Here is a 12,105-nt window from a genome sequence, read left to right as displayed (position 1 = left end):
GGAAACAAAGAGAAGAAGAATCAAACGAATATTTCGCCTATATACAACAACTCGTCTTCAGCATACAATAAAAAAAATTAGTTAGTATGTTTTAGTTTTATATATATTTTTATTCATATTAATTTCATTCTAGATTCTAGTTGTTTTTTTTTTCCTTCTGCTGGCCAGTTTGGCTTTAGATCTTTTATGCTTATCAATCAATCATAAAAAGACATATAAACTAAAACTAACCGAATTATTCACTCAAAAATATTAATTACAAAAAGCATAGCTGTTTTATATTAAAATTTTTACTTTTAAAGAACAACCATTATAGCAGAGTACCTATAAAAAAACAATGGGGAAAATTTCCCATTCCACCCAGTTTGATCTAAGTATATCTTAAAAATTGTAGGCTTGAAAGAAAAACCTGCCTTGCTGTTGGCTTGTTTTAAGTACGTTTTCTACTATCAGGCTTGTAATAAACTTGAATAAAAGATTTCCCTTGATTGTTTTGCAAGCAATAAAACTCTATCCTATGGCCCTTCTGAATGAAAAACTAGAATAAATAAAGTGTAGTATCAATTGACTCCAAAATTAACAGTTTTTTGAATATAATGGTTGCTACTGTGACAAATGTGCCCCCCTCCCCTAATAGGACCCAAAAAAACTACAAATGAACACTAACCTAATAAAATTCCTACTCTGTATTATGTAGAAAGTTTCTCTTAACCAGATTTTTATGTTTCCTTCTATTTTCATCTATATTTTAAATCACTTTTAAATAATGTGTTGTCCAAATCCTCTTTATCGAACAGTTCGTCGTAACGAACTGTGTAAGTAACGAGCGACCCGGCTCGATAGTAACCAAAACTCTAAAAGACGGAATTTTGAAAACGAATAGATACATCAAAAGAATCAGAATTCTGACCTGATATCAAATATATAAGTTTCATCAAGGTTAGACTTACCCGTCGAAAGTAACGTACCTGGGGAAATTTACCCTATTTTTGAAAAAAGTGGGAAACAAGCCCTAAAAGACCTAGAACTTAAATAAAATCACACCATCAGATTTAGCGTATCAGAGCACTCTAATATAAAAGTTTCAAGCTCCTATCTGCAAAAATGTGGAATTTTTATTATTTTTTTTTTGCCAGAAGGAAGATCACTGGTGCTTTTTTTTTTTTTTTTTTTTTTTTTTTTTTTTTTTTCAGGGGTGATCGTACCGATCCATTAGTCTTAGAATATCGTGGGATGGCTCATTTAAACGTAAGTTAAACGTTCTAGTGCCCTTTTTGAGTGTGCTCTTGCACGATGCAATAGTAGGCCTGTAACTTATTGATGCGTCCTCTTTAAGTATTCGGGAAAGGCAGGGAAAAGATAAGAATGAGTAGGTCAATTCCTTACAACTTAGAAGTTTTTATTATGTCATCTCTTGTTCTCTAACATACCATTGGAGTAAGTTGGAGTATGGCGAAACGTCCGTTATAAGATCTGTTTTGAAATGCAGAGATAGGCTTAGTTTCTCTTATTTGGACACTCAAGTGCTTTCACATCTATCTTATAGTACAGAGAGGCTAGGGTCATGCCAAATTCCAGGTGAGGACCGACCATGGCTTTGTACAGTTTCGTAATCACTCCCAACTTCCTGGTGGTAAATGTTCGCTTTATGAGGCCAAGGGCTTGGTTTGCTTTTGCAACTTGAACTCGTGTGTGGCAGTGAAACTTCAGCTCATTGTAAACAATAACCCCCAGGTCCTTCTCCTCACTGACTGCCTCAAGCTGGGCGTCTCCTATGTGATATGCAAGTTCTGGATTATTGCGTCCAAGATGTAGAACTTTACATTTTAAGGCATTGAACTGTAGACACCAATCTGATGACCATCTAGATAGTCTGTCCATATCTTTTTGCATAGTTGATAGATTTAGATCGTTCTGGGCCAGTCCTAGGAGCTTGCAGTCATCAGCATATAGCATCAAAGGATTCTTCAGGTTCGTTGTACAGTTATTGATACACATGCTGACAAGCCTAATTAGTTCTAGTTAGTTCTTGTAGTTAGATACTAATATGAAACTTGTGGTTTACTTGAAGAGTGGTTTCTCGGGTTTTCTGTTTTCGGAAATCTCACCAGCTATGCAGTAGCGAAACAAATCATCAGCCAATGCATTGCGTTCGGCTTAAAAAGGGAGAAATTTGTGGGGGTTGGTTTTGATGAGGCCAGCAACATGTCAGGTTGCTATTCTGGTGCACAGGCAGAACTTAGGAAAAAATATCCGCATGTGATCTATACCCACTGTGCGTTGCACAGCATAAATTTGGCTTTATGTAAAACTAGTAAGGAAGGACTTGTTAGGTCAACCTTTGCTACTATACAGCAGATTATATCATTTTTATAATGCTCACCAAAAAGAACGAATATGTTTGTAGAAGCGTCGCTGTCGTTTGTCCCGATAGTCCTGTGAGGAAGCTTGTGAAGTTGTGCAAAACGAGATGGGTGGAGTGTCACGATTGCATTTTAGTTTTTATGTCTTTGTATTGTGCGATTATTTCCGTACTTGAGGAAATAGTTGGTAGCATATGGTGCGATACGGAAGTTATTTCAAAAGCGAATGCGTTGGTTTCAGCAGCAAGCGAATTTAGTTTATCTTCACGATGGCTATGCTAGAGTTTGTAAGTGCCATAATGCTCTCTGTCTCTAAGGCGCTGTAAGCCAAAGATTTAGACTTAGTTGAGTGCTGTCGGCATGTTAAGCTATGTTCTGATACTTTACTGCAGTCAAAACAAAATAATTTTGAAACAATTTTTCAGAAAGCCTACGAGCTTGCACAAGAGTTAAATGTGGCTCCGACTGTTCCAAGGTCTATCCACCAAAAGTCCATCAAGGTTTTTTATCGCGAGTCATTGTTCGAACCTTACTTTGCTTCACTTATTGAAGAATTTGATCAAAGATTTTTGCGCCATCAGGAGGCATCTTTCAAAAAATCGGAAGGCTTTTGCCAGCTAACAGCAAGTCATTAAAAATTAATGAATTTGTGAACGCTGTTGCTGTTTACGAGGGATTTCACGGGGGTAGACGTGCGCTCGAATGTGAGTTAGTCCTATGGGAAACAGAAGTGGCTCGGAATGTCTGAGGAACGATCAACTGTTGCTTCTACTCTTGCGTCATGCGATGCAAAAATTTTCCCATGCATTCGAAGGCTTTTGACGATTTTTCAGACATTACCAGTGACTACCGCTTCTGCTGAGAGGAGCTTTAGCTATCTTAAGCGATTAAAAACCTATCTGCAGAGCTCAAGGGGCGAGGAGCGTCTGAACAGACTAGCTCGAATGACCCTGAACCACGATATCCAGGATAAAGCTGACCAAGTTTTTGATCGATTTGTAGCCAAAAAAGACTGGCGGCTGTTACTGTGAGAGGTTAGGTCGTCTTTCGTTGCTCGTTTCTCTAAGTGCAGTTGATTCTGTTTTTAAACTTTAATTGTGCTTCATCCTCTGTAAGCAATGTTAATATCAATACATTTCTTGCTTTCATGGCTGCTATATTAGGTAGACTGAGGCCCCCACCCCTCCGAAACCAAATTCTGGGCAATTGTCTTTGATATAATGTTATTTTTTATTTATTTGGTTCTCTAAAACAAGGGTCCTATAGGCAAATATAAGGAATAATGCACTTCTTTTTTTTATATTTTCTAAATTCTGCTGCTTCGTGGCAGTTCCAAAACATCTACTCGCCCAAAATAGAAACTCTCACTGCTTCTAACTTTTTTTTTAAATTCTGACTTTGTTGGCGAAATTTTGTCGTCCATTCTCAAACAAAAAAAGTCTACAACTAGAAATAATCATGACAAGTGTGTACTTTTCATTTCTTTACCTAGCTACCCCCTCCCATACCCCCCGCCTGAAATCTTGCACTATGATAGATAATTTTCTTGCTCACATGACTGCTATAAAAAGGTAGACTGACGCCCCCCCCCCCGAAACAAAATCCTGGATACGCCACTGCTGGGGGGATATATGGTTCTTATTGAAGGAATGCTCGTAAAAACTTCAGAGAGAGCTCATTTGATTGGAAATTGAAAGTTCTAGTTCAGTTTTTTAGAGTCAAAAGAGATTGGAGGGCAGCCCCCCCCCGCCCACGCCCTCTTTTCCCCAAATGCATCCAATAAAAATTTTGAGATAGCCATTAAGTTAAAAATTGCTCAAAAGTCAGATAAAAAAAATCAGGTGCCGTCACAACCCCCCAGGGCCCAGGGGCAGGCGTTGTAAGTTATGGGGCATATATGGTTCTTATGAAAAGGATGCTTCAGAGAGAGCTCATTTGATTGGAAATTGAAAGTTCGAGCTCACTTTGAATAGTCAAAAGAGATTCGAGGGCAGCTAGCCCCCCCCCCCCCCCACACGTCTTCTTTTTCCAAACCCATTTGATGAAAATTTGGAGATAGACATTTCGTTAAAAATATTTCAAAGGTCGGATAAGAAAAACTCCGGTATCAATACAACCCTCCAGGCGTTCTAAGTTATGCCCTAAGGGCATGTATGGTTCTTATGAAAGGGATGCTCGTATAAACCTCATAGAGGGCTCATTTGATTGGAAATTGAAAGTTTTAGGTGACTTTTTAAGAGTCAAGAGGGTTAAGGACAACTAGCCCCCCCCCCTCGCCCTTTTTTCCCCAAACGCACCCACTACAAATTTTGATATAGCCAGCTATCTCAGTTGCAGTTCGATAACTGTAACTATTCTGTATAACTGTATATAGAAAATTTGAGGGGATGTTAAGACATATCAAAATACACTAATTAGAACCAAATAAGGATTTGCTATAAAACCACTTCCAGGAATTCTCTAAAACTGAAAATGCCAAAATAATTAAAACAACTGCCATACTTAAAATAAGGTTAAAATACATACTCTGCGATAGATACAAAATTGTTATGACTCACAAAATCCGATTAAGGTCTAATCCAAACAGCACGGGTCTCTTTGACTTAGCAAATAAAAGGGCCTAACAATCCTTATTGAAGCTATTTTTTCAATCCATTCATTGTGGTGTCAATCGCTGTCCACAAGTTATGCAAGCTGTTCATTGTTCATATATAATGTTTTTATCAAAGAGGTAATCGTATAGACTTTGAAACAGCCTCATTCGATTTAATCGAAATTTCTAGCTCCGTTTTTTAAAGTCAAGAATAATCGGACAGTAAGCACCCCCCCCCCTGCCATAAAAACTTGAAACTTTTTGAAATAAAAAACCAAAAAAAATTAATTTAAAAAAACTTTCCGAAAAATTAGTTTTTCAAATAAAATTAAAGGCCATTTTAAACTTAGGCTCAGCATATACAAACACCTATTAAAATTCAAACTCAAAACGACTAGAAATTACTATTAAAGAATAAATGAAACCCAAAACGAACAGAAACCCAAAACCTAAAAATGAAACCCAAAAAATCTTAAAGCGAGCAATGCTTAGATTGAATATGAAAATATAGCTTAAAACGAAAAAAAATATTTTGCTATTGAAGTATAAATGAAACTTAAAAACGAACAGAAATTAAATAAGCAATCAATGCCAACAAACATACAAAAGATATTAATGTAAATTAATAAATAAATCTTAAAAACGAGTGAAACTTAAATTGAATATGCAAATCAAGCTTGAATCGAATAAAAATAACTACAAACAAGAGTTTGGGTATCGCCTCCTCTCCTGCAGAAGCCTAAAACCTACTGCATCATTGCCGCTTTACTGAAAACGAATTATATTACAAATGGTTCTTTTGTACTTAATATTGAAAATAAATATTAAAATTACTGTAAAATTTTGAACTGATGACCTTTTACCAATTAATATCATTTTACATCAAATATTCAGTTTAATTTATTAGTTCTTTCCAAGATTGTTCAACACAAATATAGTTTCACTACAAACGGAATTTGGATACTGCCCCCTTCTTTAACTGTAAAAACCTAAAGCCTGCTGCGTCATTGGCACTTCACTAAAAATGAATTATATTACAAATTTATTCTTTTCCAGTTCTTACAGCATTGAAAATGAAAATAAAAATTTGTGAAAACAAAATCTTGAACTGATGGATCTTTCAACAACTAATATCATTATATATCTAATATTCAATTTGATTTTATTTATGCATTCCAAGACTGTTCAAGACTCATATAGTTTTCAGTAAAGTGCCAATGACGCAGTAGGATTTAGGCTTCTGCAGTGAGAGGAGGCGATACTTAAACTCTTGTTTGTAGTTATTTTTATTCAATTCAAACTTGATTTGCATATTCAATTTAAGTTTCACTCGTTTTCAAGATTTATTTATTCATTCACATTAATATCTATTGTATGTGTGTTTGCATAAATTGCTTATTTAATTTCTGTTTGTTTTAAGTTTCATTTATACTTCAATAGCCAAATATTTTTTTTTCGTTTTAAGCTTGATTTTCATATTCAATCTAAGTTTCATTCGTTTTGAGATTTATTTATTCATTTATATTAGTACTTGTTGCATGTTTTTTGCTATGATTGTTTATTCAATTTCTGTTAGTTTTGGGTTTCATTTATTCTTTAATAGTAATTTCTGGTTGATCTGAGTTTAAATTTTAACAGGTATTTGTATCTGCTGAGCTTAAGTTTAAAATGGCCTTTACTTTTCTTTGAAACAGCTTATTTTTCGGAAAGTTTTTTCTAATTAATATTTGGAAAGATCATTGATTTGGGAACCCAATGGACTACTGTTTTGATTTTATTATTTCCATTTGAATAGCTATAATTCTGGTGTGCAACATATGTATCTAGACCAGAATAGAGAAGAGAACATTTAAGATTGATAGGCCTTTGATATAGAGCTCAAAGTATCCCTAACATTCCACTGCAAAAGAAGATCTAACTGTAGGGATATTTGTGGATTATTTGCTACCAGTTCTACTGTGTCGATTCATTTGATTCTCAAGCGACAAGGGATATGCTGAATTTTGTGCTAATTTCTCTTTTTCCTTAACTTCCTAAATAGTACATATCTTTGTATCAAGGCTGCTACGTAAAGGTAAAGTAAAGAATACGGCATAGGACTTTACAGTTCCTACCGGTTCCTTAACTTCCTAAATAGTACATATCTTTGTATCAAGGTTGCTACGTAAAGGTAAAGTAAAGAATACGGCATAGGACCTTACAGTTCCTACCGGTGGTGCTGATCACCATTTCTTGGCCCTTCAGCCAGAAGTTCGATGAGGGGTTGGGGGCCAATAATCCTGTGCTTTCGAAAACCCTACCTGTTTACCTTCCCCAAATTTCTCCAGGTACCCATTTAGAGCTGAGCCGACTCTGGCTGAGCTTACAGAGTCACGCCACTGGGTCCCAAACCAAATAATTGGATATAGTGGATTTCGGAAGATTTGACTTCCTAGCAAGGTTGCTAGGAAAGGTAGATAAGCTGGCAACAGACTTGCAAAAGCATAACTCAAACAATCTGATTTAAGCCTTGGCGAGGAAAGGCGAGATTCACCTGTTGTGGTTATTATGGGGTAAAGGGGGTCATCATTTAGTCCCATTTGGGGACTGATGTGTCATCAGTTCCTTTGGTACGTTCAGCCATTTTGAGTTTTCACAGGTATGAACAAGGGGTATCTACAAAGGCTTTTGTTATCAATGCTTTTTCCCATTTCTTCTCGTTGCTAAGTTTGACCCACACTAGTTGTCATGCCTTTAGGGCAGTCATTGATTTAGCTGTTCTGTCATGGTATGATTTCTGACAGTTTTGTTGGGTTTTTTTTCGTTTGTTGACTTCGAACGAAGAATAAAAGACAATTTTTGGTTCAAGTTGTGATGAAATCGCTGGTAGGATTGAACGGAGATGACGACTCATCATTAATTCTGCAAGTGAATGCTGTACATCATCAATTGGTGTATTTTGATATTCAAGAATGGCTAAGTATGGATCTGAGTTATTTTCTAGTGCCTTTGATATGAGTTTTTCTTGAAGTTTGGACTGATTTTATGACAAGTTTACCAGCTGGAAATTGGTGGATCAAGCTCTGGTTATCCGCCAGAGTAGCACCAGATTCACACAGATGAGCATCAGACTTTTCATCTAGCCCCAGAGGTGAGTTCTATATTGATTCAATTCATTCAACAAATCAATCCGATAACAATAACATTGGGCTGTAGATCGACACAGGAGCAGAGGTAAATATACTTCCATTGGTGAAATTTGAGAGGCTTTACCCCTGTCCAATTCTAAACAAGACCAATTGCATCCTGAAAAGCTCTACCAATGGAAAGTTAAATGTATATGGAGTGTGTGAAGCTGAAGTACAGTACAAAGATAGACCTGGACAAAAACTTAAATTCTTTGTGGTCAATACTCAAAAAGTCCCGATCATCAGTAGATAAACCAGTGTTGACCTAGGTCTTGTCAAATTTATATTTGAGATCCAATCTATGGAACAGACCCCTGATCGAATCAAAATCGTGATAGACAGTTATGCAGATGTTTTTGAAGGTATTGGACAGCTCCCTGGCTCCCTGTAAGTTAACATTAAAGATAGGAGCTATCCCCACCATTGAACCACCAAAACGCCTACCATTTGCGTTAGACAATAAACTAAAAGCTGAACTTGATCGCCTGGAGCAGTTGAAGGTCATTGAGAAAGTTAATAGGCCTACAGATTAGGTCAATTCGTTGTGATAGTGGATAAAGCAAATGGGAACTTATGGATATGTTTGGACTTGGTTGATTCAAACAAGAACTTAAAAAGGCTGCATTATCCAATTCCAACGTTCGAAAGCATCGCCCAAAGGTGTACAGGTGCTAAAGTGTTCTCCAAACTTGAAGCCACCAGTTCCGGAAATTAGGTCTTTGAGGATGACAACCCCCCCACAGCCCTCAGGGCAAGGGTTATAAGTTATGCCCTGGGGGCATTTAAGGTTTTTGAAAGTGTTGTCATAGAAACTTCAAAAAGGGCATTTGATTGGAAATTGAAATGGCTAGTGCCCTTTTTCATAGTCAAGAGTGATTGGAACGAAACTAAAACCCCTCCCACGCCCATCGAAGGAGTTGTCGAAGAAACTTCGAAAAGGGACCATTTGATTGGAAACTGGAATGACTAGTGCCCTTTTTAATAGTCTAAAGTGATGGGAAGGCAGCTAAAACCCCTTCCACGCCCACCATTTCCCCAAACACATCCAATCAAAATTTTGATAGTCGATAGTGCCCTTTTTAATAGTCGAAAGTGATTGGATGGCAAGTAACCCCCATCTCACGCCCACCATTTCCACAAACACATCCAATCAAAATTTTTTGATAGCTATTTTGTTCAACGTAGTTGGAAGGTGCGGGAATTATGTCTTTTAGGATGACAACCCCCTCACAGCCCTCAGGTCAAGGGTTGTAAGTTATGCCATGGGGAATATAAGGTTTATATAGAAAGCATTGTAGTAGAAACTTCAAACAGGGCTCATTCGAATGGAAATTGAAAGGGCTAGTGCCCTTTTAAATATTCGGAAGTGATTGGAGGGCTACTAATCCCTCTCTTACGCCAATCACTTCCCCCAATACATCCAATCAAAATTTTGAGATAGCAATTTTCTTCAGCGTAGTTGAAAGATCTGGAAATTAGGTCTTTGAGGATGACAACCCCCCCCCCCCGGGCAAGGGTTGTAAGTTATGCCCCGGGGGCACGTAAGATTTTTATTGAAAGCATTGTCGTAGAAACTTCAAAAGGGCTCATTCGATTGGAAATTGAGAGGGCTAGTCCCTTTTTTAAAAGTTGAAAGTGATTGGAGAGCAACTAACACACCTCTCACGCCTGCTATTTCCCCAAACATGTCCAATGAAAAATTTTTAGATAACCATTTTCTCTAACGTAGTTGAAAGTTCTGGAAATTAGATTTTTGAGGAAGGCAACCTCCTCACAGTCCTCAGGGCAAGGGTTGTAATTTATGCCCTTGGGGCATATAAGATGTTTATAGAAAGCGTTGTCGTAGAAACTCAAAAAGGGCTCATTCGATTGGAAATTGTAAGGGCTAGTGCCCTTTTTAATAGTCGAAAGTGATTGGAAGGCTTGGCATTTTTTATAGTGAAGATCGATGTGGGTAAAATGTATTATTATTTTATTCTTCTTTTTTTGTTTAGACCAGGACACTTTGTATCAAAGGATGGGTCTTAAAAACTTCTAAAAGGGCTCATTAGATTGAAAATAGAAAGGGTTAATGCCCATTTTGATAGTCAAAAGTGATTGGAGGGTAACTAGTCCCCCTCCCACGCCCACCCTCCCATTTGCCTATTATGTTAAAAAACTAGATGTTGCCTTAAGATTAAATCAAAATACACTGTGTTAATGCTAATTCCCGATAAGGCATCTCAGCAGTATCCTACGAACGACTGAGGGTATTATGTTCAAGCTTTCGGGGCTACTTCTGCTCTTAAAATTCAACCAAATCAAAATAGCGTAAGTGTATCCAAGCTATCAAAGAAAGTAAGCAGATTTTTTTTTTTTTTGCGAATGGTATCACGTTTTCTATTTCAGGTCAACTAGAGGAGGTATCAAACTAAATTAAACAGTACTAATTTTGTCCAGATTTTTAAAAGGGTGTATATTGTTAAAAATTGCTGAAAATTTTTCTCCAGCATACAAATAGCAGGCAAAACTATAAATTTTTAAAAAAACGAAAAGTTTTTAAGAATTATTTTCTTTTTCCCTGAAAAGACTATGTATATATGAAACGAACAGAAATTAATTAAAAAAACTTTTTCGACAAAATAATTTTTCAAAGAAAAGTAAACATTAAACCAAAAATTAGCAAAAATAAAATAGTCTAACCAGAAAAACAAATAGTCTACCAAGCTTCAAACTACCACAAATCAGCATCGATAAATAAATGAATCCCAAAAAGAATAGACATCAAAGGCAGCGCAGTTGCGCTGCCTAAGTAAAGAACGATGTTGGCACAATGTATTATTATTTTTTTCCATACCAGGGCACTTCGTATCGAAGCAGTTGTCGTAGAAACTTCAAAAAGGGCTCATTTGATTGGAAATTGGAATGGCTAGTGCCGTTTTTAATAGTCGAAAGTGATTGGAAGGCAACTAACACCCCTTCCACGCCCACCATTTCCCAAAAAATATCCAATCAAAATTTTGAGGTAGCCATTTTGTTCAGTGTAGTTGATTTCCAATTAGAAATTATGTTTTTGAGGAGGACACTCCCCCAGAGCCCTCAGGGCACAGGTTTTAAGTTATGCCCTGGGTGTATATAAGAACAATGTTGGCAAAATGTATTAATTTTTTTTCCTTTAGACAAGGGTACTTTGTATTGAAGAAGTTGTCGTACCGTATAAACTTCGAAAAGGGCTCATTCAATTGGAAATTGGAGGGGCTTGTGCCTTTATCAATAATCGAAAGTGATTGGAAGGCAACTAACACCCCTTCCACACCCACCATTTCCCGAAACACATCCAATCAAAATTTTGAGATAGCCATTTTGTTCAGCGTAGTTGATTTGAAGATATAAATTAGGTTTTTGAGGAGGACAGTCCCCCACAGCCCTCAGAGCAAGGGTTGTAAGTTATCTCCTGGGGGCATATACGGTTTTTACAGAAAGCGTTGTCGTAGAAACTTCAAAAAAGGCTCATTCGATTGAAAATTCAAAGGGCTAGTGCCTTTTCAATAGTCGAAAGTGATTTGAGGGCAACTAACCCCCCTCTCACGCCAACCTTTTCCCCAAACACATCCAATCAAAAATTTAGATAGCCATTTTATTCAATGTAGTTGAAAGTTTTTGAAAAAATTAGGTCTTTAAGGATGACAAACCCTCCCCTTCACAGCCCTTGGGGCAAGGGTTGCAAGTTATGCCCTGGGGGCATATAAAGTTTTTATAGAAAGCGATGTTGTAGAATCTTCAAAAAGGGTTCATTCAATTGGAAATTGAAAGGGATTGTGCCCTTTTTAATAGTTGAGAGTGATTAAAAATATTCATAAACCCCCCTCTCACGCCCACCATTTCCCTAAACACATCCAATCAATATTTTGAGATATCCATTTTGTTCAACGTAGTTGAAAGTTTTGCAAATTAGGTCTTTTAGGATGATAACCCCTTCAGAACCCTCAATATAAGGGTTGTT

General features: G+C 36.9%; 1 protein-coding gene across 1 annotated transcript in view; it reads right to left on the bottom strand.

The window, feature by feature from the left end:
• Nucleotides 1–12,105, bottom strand: part of LOC148954864 (cytochrome b5 reductase 4) — a 68,714-nt gene that overhangs the window by 38,423 nt on the left and 18,186 nt on the right. The window lies entirely within an intron of this gene.

The sequence above is a fragment of the Artemia sp. Qi Xiang Cuo genome, chromosome 2, assembly GCF_049724085.1.
Source record: "Artemia sp. Qi Xiang Cuo chromosome 2, ASM4972408v1, whole genome shotgun sequence".
Taxonomy (NCBI): domain Eukaryota; kingdom Metazoa; phylum Arthropoda; class Branchiopoda; order Anostraca; family Artemiidae; genus Artemia; species Artemia sp. Qi Xiang Cuo.
Note: the sequence above shows the minus strand (reverse complement) of the source record. Positions and strands in the feature narration are given on the sequence as shown.